Source organism: Sipha flava, unplaced genomic scaffold (assembly GCF_003268045.1).
Source record: "Sipha flava isolate LNK unplaced genomic scaffold, YSA_version1 79_pilon_pilon, whole genome shotgun sequence".
NCBI lineage: Eukaryota > Metazoa > Arthropoda > Insecta > Hemiptera > Aphididae > Sipha > Sipha flava.
This window is the reverse complement of record NW_020273620.1, coordinates 9,770-28,823: the sequence shown is the minus strand read 5'-3', so window position 1 is coordinate 28,823 and position 19,054 is coordinate 9,770.

Genomic DNA, 19,054 nt, shown 5'->3' with positions numbered 1-19,054 from the left:
GTTTTGTAATTTTTATATATTGGTATTTATGCAATGATTAGTGGTAGAGAATACTTAATAAGCAATTAATTAAGTAATGTGTTGTATAAATAATTAAATATTTTAAATACATTTTTGTTTTCGAAAAATTGCTATGATTAATAAATAAAAAATAAATTGAATTTACCTTACTCATGATCAATATTACGACAAATATAATTTCTAATTTGTTAATATGATGATGAAAAGTGATTATTGTGATGTTCCATATCCTCAAAAACCACCATTCTGTTTCTAAATCAACCTTGTGTTGTTTTCCAATGGTTTCCGATGAATTTGGTCGTCCATCAAAATTCAATGTACTCATAAAATGTTCGTGTAAATATTGGAAATATATAAGAATGGCAATTGAAATTATCGCGGGTATAACTATCCTCAAATAACTCGTCGTATCATCCAATCCAATATCTGTAAGTCTTTTTAATAAATTAAAGTATTATGATTATGTTTGTTTAGTATATTTTATTTTATTTTTTGTCCTACAATAAGCTGTTTCATAGATGAGATTAACATAGATGCACAACGAAGAAAAATTAAACTTGCCATAATCCTTGTGAATGTATATAGTTCAAAAGAGAGAGGATTTAAAAGAGGAATAAAAAAAGTGGATGGAGCGGAGATAGGTCTTGGTACCGAGGAAAATTAGTAATCGTAAAAGAAATATATTTATTTCTTTTTGCTTGTCGTTCTAAACGTCATGATTTCTATGCAAACATAATATTCCGATAGGTTATATTTTTTTATTCTCTATTCTTTGTGTTATTTTTATCACCCGAATTATTATTTAAAGCATTTCCGCAGGGGAACACATCACGGCCCGTTCTGAAGACTTCAGGCCCAAGTGAGAAAGAAATTAATTACTTTTACTAGCCCTATTATTAAGAAAGACAACTGTTGTTAAATAAATTATTGTAGGATTAATTAGCAAATAAATCTCATCCGGTATATTTAATGAAAATTAGGGGGAGATAGAGAGAGAAAGAGAGAGAAATGTTATTTTGTAGCTACTCCAGTATTTCCTATACTTAGTACTTATGGCCTATTTAAGGGGACCCGAGAACCACCTTCTTTCTAAGTCCATGTATTTTATCATTTTTAAAGACGCACAAGGTTATTTATTTAATATATTTAAATGTAAACATTTAATATTTTATAATACGAGCAATAAAAATAAATCTATAGCTTACAAATCATATGACACGTGAAAATTGTTCTTCAAGATGTCTGTCAACCCATGAAATTGGAAAACATATGTTACTGTTACTACAACATTAGAGTACAATAGAACAGTTGTCCAATATATATAAATGATTTTTTTCCATAGTTTAAAAGATAACTGTAATACATTTATAATTAAAAATAGATAATTAAATATTTATTCGAAATTTGATAAAATATATTTTTTTAATCTCTGATATTATATAACATTAGAATATGTTATGTTTAAAATTATTTTCAGATTGTAAATATTTAATACGAAATTTAGTGTTCATTGAAACATTATGATTAAAACTAATAAATGTATTGTATTTACTTGAAAGACGATAAAGAATAGAAATGATAACGTAATATAACCAATTTGGATCAAGTTGATTCGGTAGTATCCGAAAAATCCATGTATAAGCATAATTAAAATTAGTGACGTAATCCAAACGTGCGACAAATAACTTTTAAAATGTTTCGACCATTGTTTTGGTTCAACGAATTTTAGCTCTGGTTGGCTTTTATTTTTTTGATTTAATGATATGCAAATTATAGTTGTAAAAATCGTCTGTTGAAATATGATTCATTAATTTAATGCTTGATGTTATTCCCCAATTAGTTACTTTAATTAAAATTGACATTGAAAACTCGTCTTCTATATATAGATTTAATAAATGGGAACCAAACACTTTTTTAAGGAAAACATTGCCTTGGATGAGGTAAACGTATTCGGTAGCAATAATGAAAATAACAATTAATTGAATAAATATTTGATTTGGCAGATAGTTCAAATACATCCAAGAAACTGTTGTCCATAGTAACATTACTAATGTGAGCCATCCGGGATAAGTGATACTCCAAACCTTAATTATACACGAGTTAAAATAAAATAATTAATGATTTATTTTTAATATTTTTTGATAAATTGAAATTAAATTTCGTTGGCACGTGTGGGTGGTACAGTGAAGATGTCGGCGGTTGTCAAAACCGCATATTTTCCGTTCATAAACCCAAATTTTGCATCGTTCAATACCGCACATATTTATTCTATTGTAAAAAGGGAATATTTGAAAGGTCGATAATTCAAAATCGTACACATTTGATTAACAGTTCTTTCTTCCTGCATACTTTGCAAGTACTGTTCACGTAGTCGTTTCGTATGAGTCCCACTGAAAATTCTTTTTTTATCTTGTGACCTACTGGCGTGGTGTTAAATAGCAATTTAGGGGATATTTTCGTTTTTAACTATTCGAGCTAGTAGTACAGCGAGCGAGTGATTCAGCCCGGTCTCGAGGTGCACTCATGTTATTTTAGATATATGTATACGTTTTTGATATATATATTAATGTGTGCGGTATTGAACGGTTTAATTTGTTGAAAATATTCGATAATAATAATAATATAAATATATAAGATTGTTGTGGAAAACTTAGTTCGCACAAGAATAAATAATATGCATGGTTAGTTATTTGTTATGTATTTATTTATAGGTTACTATTTTATTTTAGTACTATTGTAGATTTTCGTTGACCAATACTATTCCTGACCGTTTACATAATATCATATACTCTAATAATTGTATTAAATCTAACCATAGGTTCTTAACAAGTTATAACAGTGTGCGGTTTTGAACGATTACCTTTTTTTTGAAAGTGTGCGGTTACGAACACCAGAAGAAGTAATAAGTAGCACACAAAACTAATCAAAAAAAAGTAATTAGTTATAACTAGGGCTCAGAAGTTGATACATTTTGCATTTTTTAGAACTTTTAAGACAATGGTTCTCCAGGCCATAAATGTGTTCATTAGCATGTGGATCCGAATAACTAATTTATTATTTTGCATTTTTTGGCGTTTATTACTTTTTAAATCATTTTTTGACATTTTTAGTAATTTTTACTGATTTCAACACTAGTTAACTTCTTATCGTTTCTTGTCTGCCATTATTCCTATAACTTGAGACTTGTCCGATTTTATCTCGTCGATTACAGTCGTCTCGTCGTTTTCATGTTATAGTGAATAATGCCTATTATATCTAAATTTTATTATTTTTTTTTTCTTAATATTTTCGAAATAACGAAAATTAAATCGTAGGTTAATGCTCGTCTGTGCCTCACTATCACTTCGGTGGACGTGGAGAGAAATTTTTCCAGATATATATATTTATAAACAGATAATCATTGTTCGTTTACTTTTAATAACATCAAATACGCTCTAATTGTACAATGCAATTATTTTGATTTTTGAGTAATTTGTAAGCTTCTTTGATAAATTTATTAAACAAATATTTCTAATTTTTATGTCATATTTTGAGTAATTTGTAAGTTTTGATAAATTTATATAGATTGTCACAGTAAAATATAGTAAAATATTTTTAAAAAAATGTATTTTTATCAATAACAAATATTTGTAAATTTTTTTGGTTATTTTTTAAGGACATTTGATGTCATATTATCTTTTTTTAAGTAATTTTTTAATGTTTTTAATGTCATCAACTTCCGAGCCCTAATTATAACTAAATAATTTGTTATTGGTCCTAATGCATGTTGGTTGATCGCTTTTTTATAATGCCATTGTACTCATTATTTTGTTACGATTAACTTTGCAGAAGCATATAACGAAATACTATTCACTGGTTCCTCTAATAGTACGGGTACATATCGTAAATGTAACAAACGCAGAACATAGTTTAACCTAATCTGTTAAATTCGCACATAATAAATTCGCAAGTAAATCTAGAAAAATACTTACTAGGATAATAACTTTAAATCCAACTATTTTCGTGCCAGCCAAAATTATATTTATCCATTTGAATGTGTTATATTTTGATCCGTCTGAGTTAACCGAACTTTTTGTAGACCTTTTTTCAAAAATCTAGTTTATTACAAACATACGCCAATGATTAGATTGATTAGTTATCTTGAGAGAGTTCAGTTTTCACTGACGCTAATGTTAAGTAGGTACACACCGTGTTTGAGTAAACCCATAACATGTAATGTTGAACAATCAACGTAATCGGTAGAAAATAATGATGTTCTTTGAGTTTAGGAAGTAATTCCGTAGGGTAACACTGCAATGCGTGATACGCAATTAATCCGAACTGTCTGGAAAATTCAACGCTGTACAATTACTAAACATTAAACACATTTGCAGTTTAGTAGCGCCCAGCACCTATGTAAAGTGAGCAACCGCTACACTTCAAGAGATTTCTTAAGTATCAGATGTCAAAGCTGGAGCTAATTATTATTTAAAAATTTTACTAACCGAATCGAGTCTTACATAACGAAATAAATTATGTATGTTTATGATCTTATTGTCTGCAATAAGTTCTAATATTTTTCTGAATAATAATATATTTTGATTCAAACTTACTTACTAACACAAATTACAAGTATCAACTACCTTATACAAAGTAAAGTACAACTCTTTGTTTTATTTGGCGATGAGTAGATGTTAAATATAAGTACGTATTAAGAAATATATACGTGCCATAATCCACATCAATGTCCGTCGCTTAGGTACTCACTTCGCAGAAGTCAAGTCGATGTCCATGTATCGAACAACTCGAACCCATTCTATTTGATATGCAAATAACACGAACACATGGATACACGTGTAGAAACAAATTGCCATGAATATTCGCCCGATCGTTTTGTCTGACATTTTATCTAAGGCCATGGTCGTCACGATTACTAAAAACGATCCATAGTAAACGCTACAGACGTATGAAGGCATCACGATCCCGTTGAAACATATGATGATTAGGCATGAATATTTAAATATGAGAAATGAATAACCGTTTTTGACGGAATGCTGTGCATCAATTGATATCCGGATGGGATTCGGATCAGCAACATCGTATTTGGGATAATAACGAATAGCTAGTGCAAATATAATTGTCAAAATAACGTCTGTTGTTAAATGGTTATTAAATCCCAGCGTCCTTAAAGTTAATTCGTTATTGTCACCTACATTTAGTACATGCTACATTTTAGACGTTCTTGCCGCATGACGGTGACATGACGGTTTACTCACATAGAGAAGTTTCGTTTCGAATTCCAATTCCCACAATCAGAACGATTAATTTACTCACGCTCACAGTCAAAGTGGTGATAAATATTATTATAACAAACTTCGGACAATGTGGTTGTCCATTCCGGAACGTTGCTACAAAAATTATTATTACGGTTAATTATGTTTCCGCTAAATATTATCATTTATTTCATCAGCATCAGCTGCATGTAACTAAATAATTAAAAAATTGCCATCGATTATATCGATGTAAGCACTAAAAAGGTGCCAACTTCAGTACCCTTAAAAATGACAAACTATGCACTTACATTTTCAAAATACAAACATATGCGTTTTAAAATGTGTACCAAATTCAAAAATAATTAGTATTTTTATAATGTTTTGATACACGAAAACTGTTAAAATGACTGCATAGAGTATTTTATGCTTGTATGGTTTATTTTTTTTATCCTGATAAATTTGTACTTACCATTCAAATTAATTGATTTCGTTGTTTGAAAAAATGGAAAACAAACAAGAAATATTAAGTGCCCCATTGTTAAAACGTTCTGTCTTAGACATACACCTATTAATATATTAATATAATATTATAATTTATGCATAATATATTTATAAGTAATTATGTGTGTATTCATGTGTAGTATCAGTGGTATATAGTGAATTACACATTAACATATGTACAAGTATTTGTTCACTTATGACCAAGATTTATAACAAAAATTATTAAACTCTTATATTATACGTCATTATAACAGGTCTTTTTAACTATTTTACTATCATAATACAGAAATTCAAAATATTAACCTTTTCATTTCAAATAGATTTATATCAAGTATGTTATTTCTAATATTTGATTATTTAATTGTATCCTAATCTTCAACTATATTTTTTTGACATTAACTACAATAATTTTATTCTGTTATCACATGAAATTAGTATTCAAAAAGTAATTATAAATTTAAACGCCTCATATTTTACTTAAAACATAAATGTAAAAATAAATTACCATTAATGTTATAAAATTTGGTGCCATTATAATTATAATTTTTCATTTAACATTTTTAATTTTAAATAAATCACATACTTGTTAATAGACATCCTTGAAGAATTAAATTATACAAAAACCATAGCATTTCCATTTATATATCTACAATTTGACAAATAACTTAAGTAAATATATTGAAAATTGTTAATCTTCATATTTATTTTATTGATTTTAAAATAATGCAAATAAATAATTCTCTATGGAAACTATGTTATAAAAATTGCATTCATTAATTGCTTCTTTTTATGATGTATATATTATTATGAACTCTTAATTATTGTTATATGAGTTACACTTAATTTTGTGTCTTTTCACTAAACTTATGTTATTCATTTAAATTGTGTGATACTATTAATAATAAATGTATTTTTCATCAAAATTATATTATTAGCTTTTAATTATAATTTTAAACATGAATTTAAATAATTTATTAGTACAATATTTAGTAAGTTTTTTCAACAAATTATAACAATAGCAAAAAGTAGTTTATTTTAATTTTACTCAGGGGTGTCATTTCAATTTTTTAAAGAGGGACGGAAAATTTAATTGGCTCATAATTATAAAACTTAAAAAACCGGTCACTACATTACATTATATTATATTGAAATTACAATTATTTTTTTATCTCAATAGAAATAATCTTTTAGCATTATTTTATACTTATTAATTGGTACAAATAATCCATTTTTTGAGAGACAGAAATGACTAAATAATAAATATATATATGTAGAGAAATACCTAAATATATCATTATTGTGTGCTGTAATACATAGATTAGAAGAGATTCTAATATTATAAATAGTAATGACCATTGGATATCAATAAACGTCAAATTGTTTCGGTTACAGTTTGTCACCACTACTATTGCATCAGTATGACCGGCCGCTGCTTGTACTCACAACTGGTGTCTTGGTAACACTGCTGTTTTGTTGTTCCCGTCACCGCACCACCCTCTATAACGCTGGACACCACATTGTGTGCGCACACACGTGTATACGTTTACCGTCGCCATTACGCTCCTTTTAAAACAGCCCATCGTGCTTTTTCTTGATACTGTCTGTTTTCTGTTATTTTTTTTTTTTTTTTATTCAACGCGTGTGCCGTTCGTTTTCTACATTCGCGTATGTTATTAATCGCCGCTACGTCTTTTACATGCGCTCGTCCGGAATTATTGTGAAAACGTTGCCTCTTCTTTTTCACCACTTGTGCTCCATTGCTCTCTACCGCCTACGCACACATACGACGTGCACGCACTTTTCGCGTTTTCGGACACCATTGTTTGTGCATCTTCGTTGTCTCACCTTTGGTCCTGCCTTAGCGATCAATCTTGCGCCGTCGCCGCAGCTTTGTCCGCCATTTGCGTTCGCCATCACTTTGGTCACATTTTACTGTCCAGGTCGTATAATGTTTTTATTTGTTTGTTTTTACTGTGCGCCCTCTGAGGACATTTTATTATAAGTATATATTCCCTCCTTGGCCCTCTAGTATATACGAATACACTATTGTAACCTTTATTAGTATTTTTCACATACTTATCAGGTCACTAAAATAGGTATACACTTAATATTATTAAATCATACAATTAATTTATTATATAAATTTCATAGTCTTCAAAAAGTATATAAAATAAAACTATATAAATATTAACAATTAAATTATAATTTAAGTTATTTGGCTTTGGTTTCTAGTATTTTTATCAAATGTTTCAATTGTAAAGTGTTTGAATGAAAAAAAAAAAAAAAAGCCTCAAATTAATACCACGCAGTTTTCATGGACTCTGCACAGACTGTCCATCTTGTTTTGGATACATTTCTCAGTAGTAACATTATTTATTTATTCAAGGCACCATATCTTTTATTGCTCGCTGAAAAAAATACATAATATGTACATTTTCAGCAAGCAATAAACCTATATTTTAGATTTTTCATGTTATCAATCATATCTTATTCAATGAGATTAGAATTGCATGCTTGTTCCAAAAATGTGTTTTTAAAGGACTATGTGTCCGAAACAGTATAATATGTAGTTATTCTTACATCTCTTGTACTAGTCTTTCTGTATATTAAAAATTACTCGTATATACCGAACCTTTACATTTGTGTGAGCAATGTCAAAGGTAATGTACATTAATAACTTAATATAAAATCATTATATTCCTGAAAATTTGTGCTTGGAATTAGAATATTCTGTGCTCCTACTAATGCTTTTTCACTGAGCTGGTAACTTTAATAAATCTGAATTGATTAATTTCAATAGTTGAACTTCAGTTTCAGTTCAACAATTAATTAATACTGACTGCTACATGTCTGCTGGCGACCCAAGTGATGTTTTTTATTGAGAAGTTATTTGGGTTGCCGGTGACCCAAATCATATTATTAATGTGAAGCCACTTGGGTCCCCTGCTACCAAATTTATCATCAACATTAAATGCATGTAATTCCTCAAGGCTTGGAGATAATAGTAATTAGATTGAACCATGGCGTAGATAAGAAGAATTTGAAAATTTAAAAAAAAAAACAATACTCTTCAATTTTAATATATTTATATTTTCTACAAAAATACCTTAATATTTGAACATAATAGTGTAGTAAATAATAATATAAAATGTTAAAATTATTCTTATTCAAGACGAGAACTAAAAGATAATTTACTTATAAATGTGTAAAATAAATATTATTATTATCTTTATCCAATAAAAACAAAGTATCGTATTGAGACAGTAGGCGACCAAGTGGCCTATATGAAATTTACAATATTGGTTGGCCACATGTCAGCCGGTAACCCAAGACTTTTCTTTTGTTGATGATAATATATGAGATTAACTGATTCTAAAAATATCAATTTCTTTAAAATCCAATAACTGTTTTTATAAATGTAAACATTTAAAAAATACGTTGTAAAAATAGTATTAATTAATTTACAATCAGATGGTATAACATAAGTAAAGTGTTTTTGTATGTTCTGAGCCCATTTTTTACAGGGAGATTTAAAATATCTAATCGAGTAACAGTGGATAAAATTATCTTTTACCATGCTCATCATTTTTTCAATAACCTACGTGTATGTTCGAACAAATCAAACATTTTTTATAGGTATCAGGTTAGGCTTATTTTGAAAAAAAAAATAGGTTTTCTCTCTGGTAGGACTAAAAAAGGTTGAAAATGACTTGCACCACTACGTATTTCAAAAATTTTAATTTGTCATGACTTAGTACATAAAAAAATGACTTACCACTGTAATAATAGTTTAATAATCATGATTTTAGAGAGATGTGAGAGAAAATAAAAACTTAAAATCGAACATTTTTTATTTACTAAATTATTAAACAAAATAACTAAATTACAAAATAATGTTTTTTTAATTTAAATTTGCTTTTCAGGTTTCAGGTTTGAATTCATTGTATGATAAAAGGCCAATTTCTTCATCGATAGTGGTGCCATCACAGACAGGTTTTGAAAAAAGTCATGGTAAATTGGTGGAATGTAGGTAAGTAAATCAAGCATACCTTTTTTTTTTTAAGCCTGAGTAATTGGCATAGGTTTTTGTAAAGATTCTGTGTAGAAACAAGTCCAATAGAGGTTGGTGTTCCTACTTTAGACAGCTTCAAATTTAGAGCTGAGAAGGGAAAATCTTGAAGTGTCTCCTTGTAATACAAGGTGTATGGATCTTCTTTTACAACCTTTATCCACTATATTTTCAACCACGAAACAGGTTGATTATCTGTGTTCTTTTTTTTCTTTTTGTAATGTTCTTCTGTAAGTGTGTAGTTGATTTGAAATTATATTGATACATTTTTGACGCGTGAAATGGTTTGTTTCTTTTACATTTTGATATTATTTCTTACCAATATTCCGGAATGTAAATTTCTTTATTTTTTGCATAAACTTTAAGTGAATCAAAATGTGAGTAATTTGGTAAAAAGGAATGCCCACCTACCAGAAACTTGTGGTCGATTATCTGTATATTAGATAAGTCATTTGTAACTAGTGTAAAGTGGTCAAGGTTGACCAGTTAAATATATGATATCCAAGGAAAGTTAACCTTTTGAATATATTTAATCGTAATTCAGGAGCATAAAAAGGAACAGACCTTAATGATACAAATAAATGTAGTAATAACGGGTTGTCTTAACCTACCTGCAGCACTTTTCAAGTATAGATTCAGTTCAGATGGATAATCAATTTCTTCTCTTATGGCTCGCCTACACCTTCGGCCATATTGTTGTACAATTTTTTCTTGGTTATTCCATGGACCAGCGTTTCTCAAACTGTGGGTTGCGACCCCCTAGAGGGTTGTGAGTCAATTTTTGAGGGATCGCGAGAAGTTATATTTATTATTCAGATTGTAAGAAATTTATGTTTTTTTAAATTGTATAAATTATAGACTATAGAACTAATAGAAAATATTTAAATATTAATAATTATATTAAAAAAATACTTTATTATTATTATTATAAAGTAGTAAATAAGTAATAAATTAGAAAAATCTATGGCATAGATATATAATATAATCTTTATTTTATGAAAATTAATAATACGTTTTAATAAATAAATCACCCATATAATGACAGTTAATATTTAATCTACTCACCAGATGAATCAGAAGAATCATATGAACTTTCAGATGTTACTTAATATGACTTGATTTATTCAGATATTTTTCTTAACATTTTGGATAATGAGACTGAATATTTGAAATAAATTCTTTTGAATCTAGGATCCAATATTGTAGCAATTGCTAAAAATTAAATGTTTTTTATTTGTCCTAGTCACTTTGAAAACTCTAATTTTAATGCATTTTTTAGTTGAGTACTTAGAATTTGAGTTGATGTTGCCTCATAAAATTATGTATGTTATATGTGCATAATTGATATAACCATACTTTTTGAAAAATGTTGTTCACCACATAATTCTTTTGTGGCCACTTCCAATAGCCTTAAAACAGTAATTAAAGACCTACCTTGGAGATAAAAGTCGGGGCCAAATGAATGTGGTGGTTAATGACTCCGCCTACTACAAGGTGATGTCACACGAGGTAACATTTAAATATCTACTCTTTTAGTGGCATATTTTAATTACATAATTTTGTTTACGTTTTACCACTTTTTTGCTGTCACACTCCTTTCACCTTTTGATTACAAGAATCATGATTATTCTATAATTATCAATCATATATATTGTTAATGTAAAAGATTCAGGATTAAAATTTGGAAAATGTGTTTTTACCATCAAATTTAAATATTCGTATACCATTTTTGTTTTATTCGGAAGTAAAATATATATCATAGGAATTACATTGTTTTCTTCATTTGTAGACCCAATATCTATATGTATAGTGTAAATTTGGTAAAATTGTTTACTACAACTTCTAAATGTGCTACTCACAAATCAAACTTTTGCTTCATAAATAATTTATCTACATTTAAATGAACACAAACCTATTATTCTATTTTCTTCTCCGTCATCTAATAATACAAATTCAGAATCACAAGTTATAACGATATCTTCTCTTAATTTATAATCAAATGAATTTCCAAGTAAATTACTTTGTTATTTAATTAATGTTGTGTTTACAGATGAGTGAACTGGAATTTCGGTCACTAAATCTAAACCCTTTTCTATTAATGGTAAGTTTCTTCTCAAAAAATTTGAGCTGGGAACCTTGTATCTATTGTATATTGTTATGCAATAATATATATATTTTTTTTTACATCAATTTTTGCTAAGTCATATTTAAATTGATGAGTGGTAACACTTAAAAATGTTTTACCTCTTATTATTAATCATCCTTTGCATTTATTTTCATTCTAACATACCCAGGTTATTACATTTGCATAATTTGTTCGATACTTTCTGCATTGATAATAATTATCAATACAGAAAGTATCGAAAAAAACAAAAACAAATTATTGTCGTATATAGCTAAAAGATTACCTTTAGTTGTCTCTAACAATTAATATGAATCATTCATTTTTAATTTAAACACTAAAATAATGTTATACTGACAAATCGAAATGTACCAAGACGTATACAATTCTAAAGATTGAGTAAATGTTACCGATGATGTTATCGAATAATAATAAAATGTTTAGATATTCATTTTATCAACCAATATCGCATTATCGATAATGACATCGAATATCCAGAATAAATAATAATCATACACATTTTCATAATAAAATATATATTTAGTGGGTATATAATATTATATATAGCAACTCAAATTTTATATTCTATTTTATTTTTTCTTTGGACAAATTTTACATTATTAATATTATATTAGTATAATATGAATTATTAACACAATATTAGAAGAAAGTAAAATTACATAATACAAGCAGTAAGCAGTGAAAAGCTATAAAAAATCTAAATTTAATACAAATTGAAACTTCAACAGTCAAATTAAACAAATAAAATAAACAATAATAAGCAATACAATAGATATGCACAGAATAAATCAGTAAAATTAGGTAATTAAAGCATAGGTAATTATAATGAATTAAAAGTACATGTTTATTTTTATTTTTTAATATTAATTTATACAAGAGGATACCGCCGTGTCTTCATGTTAGAAAACATAATCAAAGCTTCTTGTAAGTCAATAATATTTGCTTCAGTTGATTCAACATTAATCACCATCAAATCATTTAATCTATCATCGTTCATACTTAATCGCAAAAAGCTTTTGACTCTTTTTAAAGATGAAAAAACTCTTTCATTAGAAGCAGTAGTACAAGGTAATGTTAAAATGATTGAAAGTACTGTAAGAGTTTCAGAAAATGCTAAAGGAAATTTTGACAAAAAGTTATTAATTCTTGTGATATCAATATCATTTTTTTTTCTCTAACAATATTTTTGCTGATTGGAATTCAGAAGGAATTTTTATTGCATTTATTTTAAAATAAGCATAATGTGCCAAAAAATATTTCAGACTACTTGATGTATGATCAAAATATTCTTTGCTTAAAGGATTAAAAATATTAAAAATAGCAAACAGTTTTTGATTTTAGCGTTAGTAGAAATCTGCAAAATAAAAATTAAAGCATGTTACATGAAAAGCTAAGAAAAATATATACAAATTTACAGTAAATAATAGGGTATTTATAATAAGTGCATATAAACCTGTCAAGAATTTCAAACAAAATCTCAACTTTAATGTTCTTCAAATCTTTTTGTTTTGAGCTATTTTTTCCAACAGTTGATTCAATAAAGTAATTATCAAAGTTAATATTAGAAGTTGCTTTTCTTTTCTTATCAATCTGATCTTTTTCAATTTGTATGTGGTTTTTTTTTTTGCAATCAATTCTGCTTTTTGTTGAAGTTCTTCAAATGTATTATCACTACGCATATTAACTAATATTTTTTTTGTTGAATTAACTAACTCCATTGCTGATGGTAAAATTAAAGTAGGACTTTGAAGTTCACAAGATAAACTATGAACTTTTATGAGAATTGTTTCCATAGCTTGTAAAATTATAATAAATCTGAACGTTGAAATTTCTTATAAAAGTCCTAATGCTTTAGCAGTTTGATCACCTTGCTCAGTAAGAATCTTCAATACTTCTAGAATAATGTCATACCTCATACTTACCTTTTATAGTGAAGTGTACCAATATGACCATCGTGTTTTAACTAGTCGTTCCAAATGTATAATAGCATATTTTTTTTGTTTTTCTGCTATTTTCTTTTGGGCTCCAATAAATAACTCATACCGACTTTGCAATTCATTAAAAATTTGTAAAGACTTTGAACAGTATCGAAAAAGTTTGCTAATATTGGAATATTTTGAATTGTATGAACTAAGCATAGATTCAACCTATGAGCAACAATGGACATAAATAGCATGAGGTACAATTACACTAACTCTGCTGAACTCCAGAATACATCTCACTCATTACCGAGGCACCATCATAACATTGAGCGACACACATATTTAGGTCTAAATGATTTTCAGTAACAATTTTTTGTATTTCCTGACACAAAGAATCTACATTTGAATTTAACGTATGAAAACAGCCTAAAATTTTTTCACGAATACAAAAATCTTTATCAATGAACCTTATTATAAAACTTAACTGCTCTTTTTTTGAAGCGTCTTTTGTCTCATCTACTAATATTGAGAAAACACCAAAAGCATTAATTTTACTTAATATACGTTTTCTTGAACATAATGCAATAATTTTAACCATATCATTTTGATATTCTGGTGAGCAGTAATGACCATATCTTAAACGCAATCGATTTTTTAAATCATCATTGCCAAACATTTCAAGAAGTTCAATAAAATTACCTTTATTTAATGAACTTTGGGACTCGTCATGACCACGAAAAGGTATGCCTTGTTTGGCTAAAAATAGAGTAGCCTTTAACAAAAATAAAATGTGTTTATGATTTTCTTCTATTTCTTTCAGTCTACCAGTTATTATAAGATTATTAACCGAATTGGACATTTTGTTTTTATTATTTAAATAAATTGTCCATTTTTCGACAGAAGATAAATGTTTTTCACTATTTGAATGTTTTTTAAGAGCTTTTATTGGGTTGTGATTAATCCAACACTTAACACCAATATTAACGTATGGAACATTGCCACAAACTTGTCCCTGATAAGTACCAATATAAAAGTTTCTGCAGGGAAAACAAAAAACTGAATCTTCATGAATAGAATATTCCAACCAATTAAACATTGTATAAAATTTATTATTAAAAGCTCTACTGTTAGTTTTTGGAAAATTTAGAAGTGTTGGTTGGACAGGTTCATCATTTTTAGTTTGGGAAACATCAAACACCTAGTAAGAAAATAATTATAAAATCATAACTTGTACTTATTCAAAATAAAACATTATTTATAGTTTAGTGTATACATAATTAGCAACATAATATGGATAGTTACATTTGTGCCTTGCGGGCCAAAAATGACAATTTAGAATTTTAGGTACGCAAATGTATACCCTGCGTACCGCAAATGACGCCCCTGATTAGCACCTAAGAACTTTGCCATGGCTATGTTACTGGGAGCTCTATCAAATGTTAGTGATTTAATTAAAATGCCTGTTAAATGTAATTGTGATAAACATGTTCTTATAATATTACCCTTTTCTTCAGCACTTAAACCATTCATGAGATAATAGCCAACAAATATTTTCTAATGTGCATTATATAAGCCACAACCATAAAAACTAAAGCATCTTTGGCATATCGTCGGTCTAAATTGCAATGGTCGTATATTCAAAATTACAAATTTTTCAGGAGAAGAATAAAATGTATTAAATATTTTATTCTTCTGCTCATTTAATGCGCCTCACAAAAATTAGACACTATTTTTTTCCATTTCATTTAAATTCTTAGTGTGAATTAATTTTTTTTTATTAAGGGATTTAGAACTTTTTATATTGTCTAATAAATATGGAGATATGACTTTTATGATGATTGCGCATTGGACTTACAACCATTTTTTCCTAATAATTCCTAATTTATATGGAGATATGCCAGACAGCTTTTAAACATAATTAGGTCATTACCTAGTATTGTGTAATAAATATACTTAAATATTATTATTATAATATTATATTAGTACCATATATTATTTAGTATTTTAATTAATAAAACTTTTGTATTAAGGACAAAAAGATGTAGGTGCATTAATAAAATAAGTAGATAGAAACTTTTAATAATAATAAAAAAAATTAAAACAATAGTTGACAATATTTTCCTTAGTCTTATAGAATTCAGTCTTTGAATAGTTACAATAAAATACAGTTTTTTAATAAAATAAATGTTAAAATGTAAAATAAAATTCAAATCATCATTGAAATGGCACATTATCAAAAAAATGATAATAGTCTTTTTCCATACTATTTTTAAGTTGGTGTAAATTTTTGAATTTTTATTCTATGCATATGTAGTTGTGGTAATTTTTCTAAGATAACTGCATTCTGTTTATTATTTCTTAACAGTGGAAGGTTTAACCAATCTTTAGTAAATTTTAGTTTATAGTTGATTTCTTTGTTCGGCTTATAATTAAGAGCTTTTATATTAGCCATGATATGATCATCCTTTTTACTTCCTGGTTTTATAGACTTACAATATTTAAGTATAGAAAATTATTTAAAAAAATGATGTAAAGTACTCAACAATATATGGTTGTTTAGTACATGCACTTTTGCATATTGAAATATGATCCGCAGGCATATTAATCTTTTTATTTCTAATTTATTTTTCTATAGTGGAATGCATACAGTCAACATCCATCTGTGTGTGACCAAGTAGAAATTTTTGTGTAATAGCAACACCAAATAAAATGGACAAATTTAATAATGTATTGGATAGTGTAGCGTTGCAGTTTTTAAATGCCCATCCATTACTGAATAGTATGATGTCAACTTCACTATTTTTAGTTTGTTCAATTACAAATTTCTGAAGGAAGTATGTTATAATTGAACTAAATTCATTGGCTGAAAGGTCTCCTCGTGACTCATTTCAAAAAAAGTAGTAACCTTGTTTTCTTTTTATGTCATAAACTGTGAAATTGTGTACTATCAATTTAGTTTTATAATACAAGGATGAAAAATTTGATTTAGGGCACAGAAGAATTGATTGAAGATCTATAGTGAACACCTAATTGTCAGATAATTTGTCACGTTCTTTTTCTTGTCTGGTTTCTTTGTTTCATTTGGTCATGAATTGGTTTTTCTTCTGATAGATTTCCTGTCTCTAAAACGATACAGATATCACAAGCACCTTTTTTTGGTCTAAAAAGAGAAATATTTTTTCTTCTAATACAGTATCAAATATTGCACAACTCATTGGTCTTATGTTACAAGATTGGCAATAATCTGTACAATAAAAATCATATAAACTTTTTTTTGTGAGCCATTTTGGTTCCAAGTACAATTTAGATGAACTTGCCCTACAATAATGACTCAATTTTTGGTAGTAAATCTAAAAACAAATTTAATTGGATTCTTCTTCCTGATACTGAGTTAACTGATTGTGGATTTTCTAAAATAGCTGAATCATTAGTTCTATCCAAATCATTATCTATATTAATATTAACAGAATCCATATTTTAATTGCAAACCAAACTTCTTATGGTTTTTTCACCAATGCCAAGTGTATTTAAAAAAATAGTTTTACAAATTCTTATTCTTTGATTGCCTATCATTAGAAAGTATTTAATAAACAAATGTCTCCTTGATTGAAGTGCCAAAGTTCTTTTTCTAGGTGTTGTTTTGATTATTGTATGTTTTTTAAGGAATTGTTTTTTCTCACCTTTATCAAAGCTCCAATACAAATTAAATAAATTATTTCTTTGGTCTTCTACAAGTTTAGAGCACATCAGTTTTGAATTACTTTCATTCTATAGTTTATAATGGCAAGGTTGTTTTATTACTTTAGATGGCCGATTTATGGTGTACAACCATTTACTATCATTTTTTTTTTTTTTGTCATTCTATTGTTTTCCTTCTAATATATATATTTTTTTTAATCACATTTGCTATCCAACCATTTGAGTTGCCTTTTCTCTTTCTTGTTCTTTTATGATGGTTGAGTAGTTCAGTAACAAGTTCAGTATTTTCTTGTTCAGAAATTTCAGAAGTTTCAACAATATTGTTTTTATTATTTTCTATACTTATAAAATTAATATCATTACCTTGTACCGAATTTGAATGAATAACAATCTCTTTATGATATGATTATCTACGGTCTGAATAACTTAAGTAGTTTGCTTTACATTGTATATTATTTTTATTCTGATTCTGTACACTATTAACATTTTCATCAACACTTGCTATGCGCCACTATCAAATAAATAATTAAGTTGTTCAGTAATATAGGCATCAATATTCAAATCTGAAAAAGTTAAAATATTATATTTATATTTTGTCAAAATACCTATACGCTATAACTTGCCAATCCGCCCCACCATGAGTTGCTGCATTCCATATCTCATTAACGCTGTTCATCCATCTTTTTTGTGGCCTCCCCCTTGGTTTCCACTTCAAGTCATTACTTTTTTTATTAGGCTACAAAAAAACATATCCACTTTTTTAAATTTTTCAAGAGAAACAAAAAACTGTTTTAAAAATGTACAAAAAATTTATTCAAATACCTTGGCAATGATTATAATTAATTTTATAAAAAATGTATTTTTAAATACTCAAAAAAAAATTTAATTAAGTCTTGGAGATGTCTTATTGTTGCACCGTAAAAATATTTTTTTACTTTTAATGTATAAAATAATGTAATTAATATGAAAAATGTATTATTTCTTATAATATTGTATAAATTACCTGTATATTAATTAATTCTACCCTTACAGGGGCGTAGTAAGAAAACATTTTAGGGGGAGAAGGGATGTTTCATCTAAAAAAAATGATTGAACAAAAATAAGAATCAAGTAGTTCTTAAGGTTGAAAAAAACTACTAAGTACCAACACTACATATTTCAAGAAGAGGTTTTGTCTCCAACCCTCCCAAACAGGGGAGCAATAAAAACATTTTTGAAGGGAAGGAGTTTATACATAAAAAATAAATTTATGAGATTATGTTCATATTATATTAATCTTATAATTTTTAAAGCATTAATTTATTAAATTTTTTTTTTTTTGGAACTTTGTAAGAAAAAAATTGTGTCATTATACTCATTGAATATTTAATATTGAAATTCAATGTAATAAACAATACAATTTAAACAAAAACATAATCTCAGTCACAAGTTATAAATAATATCATCA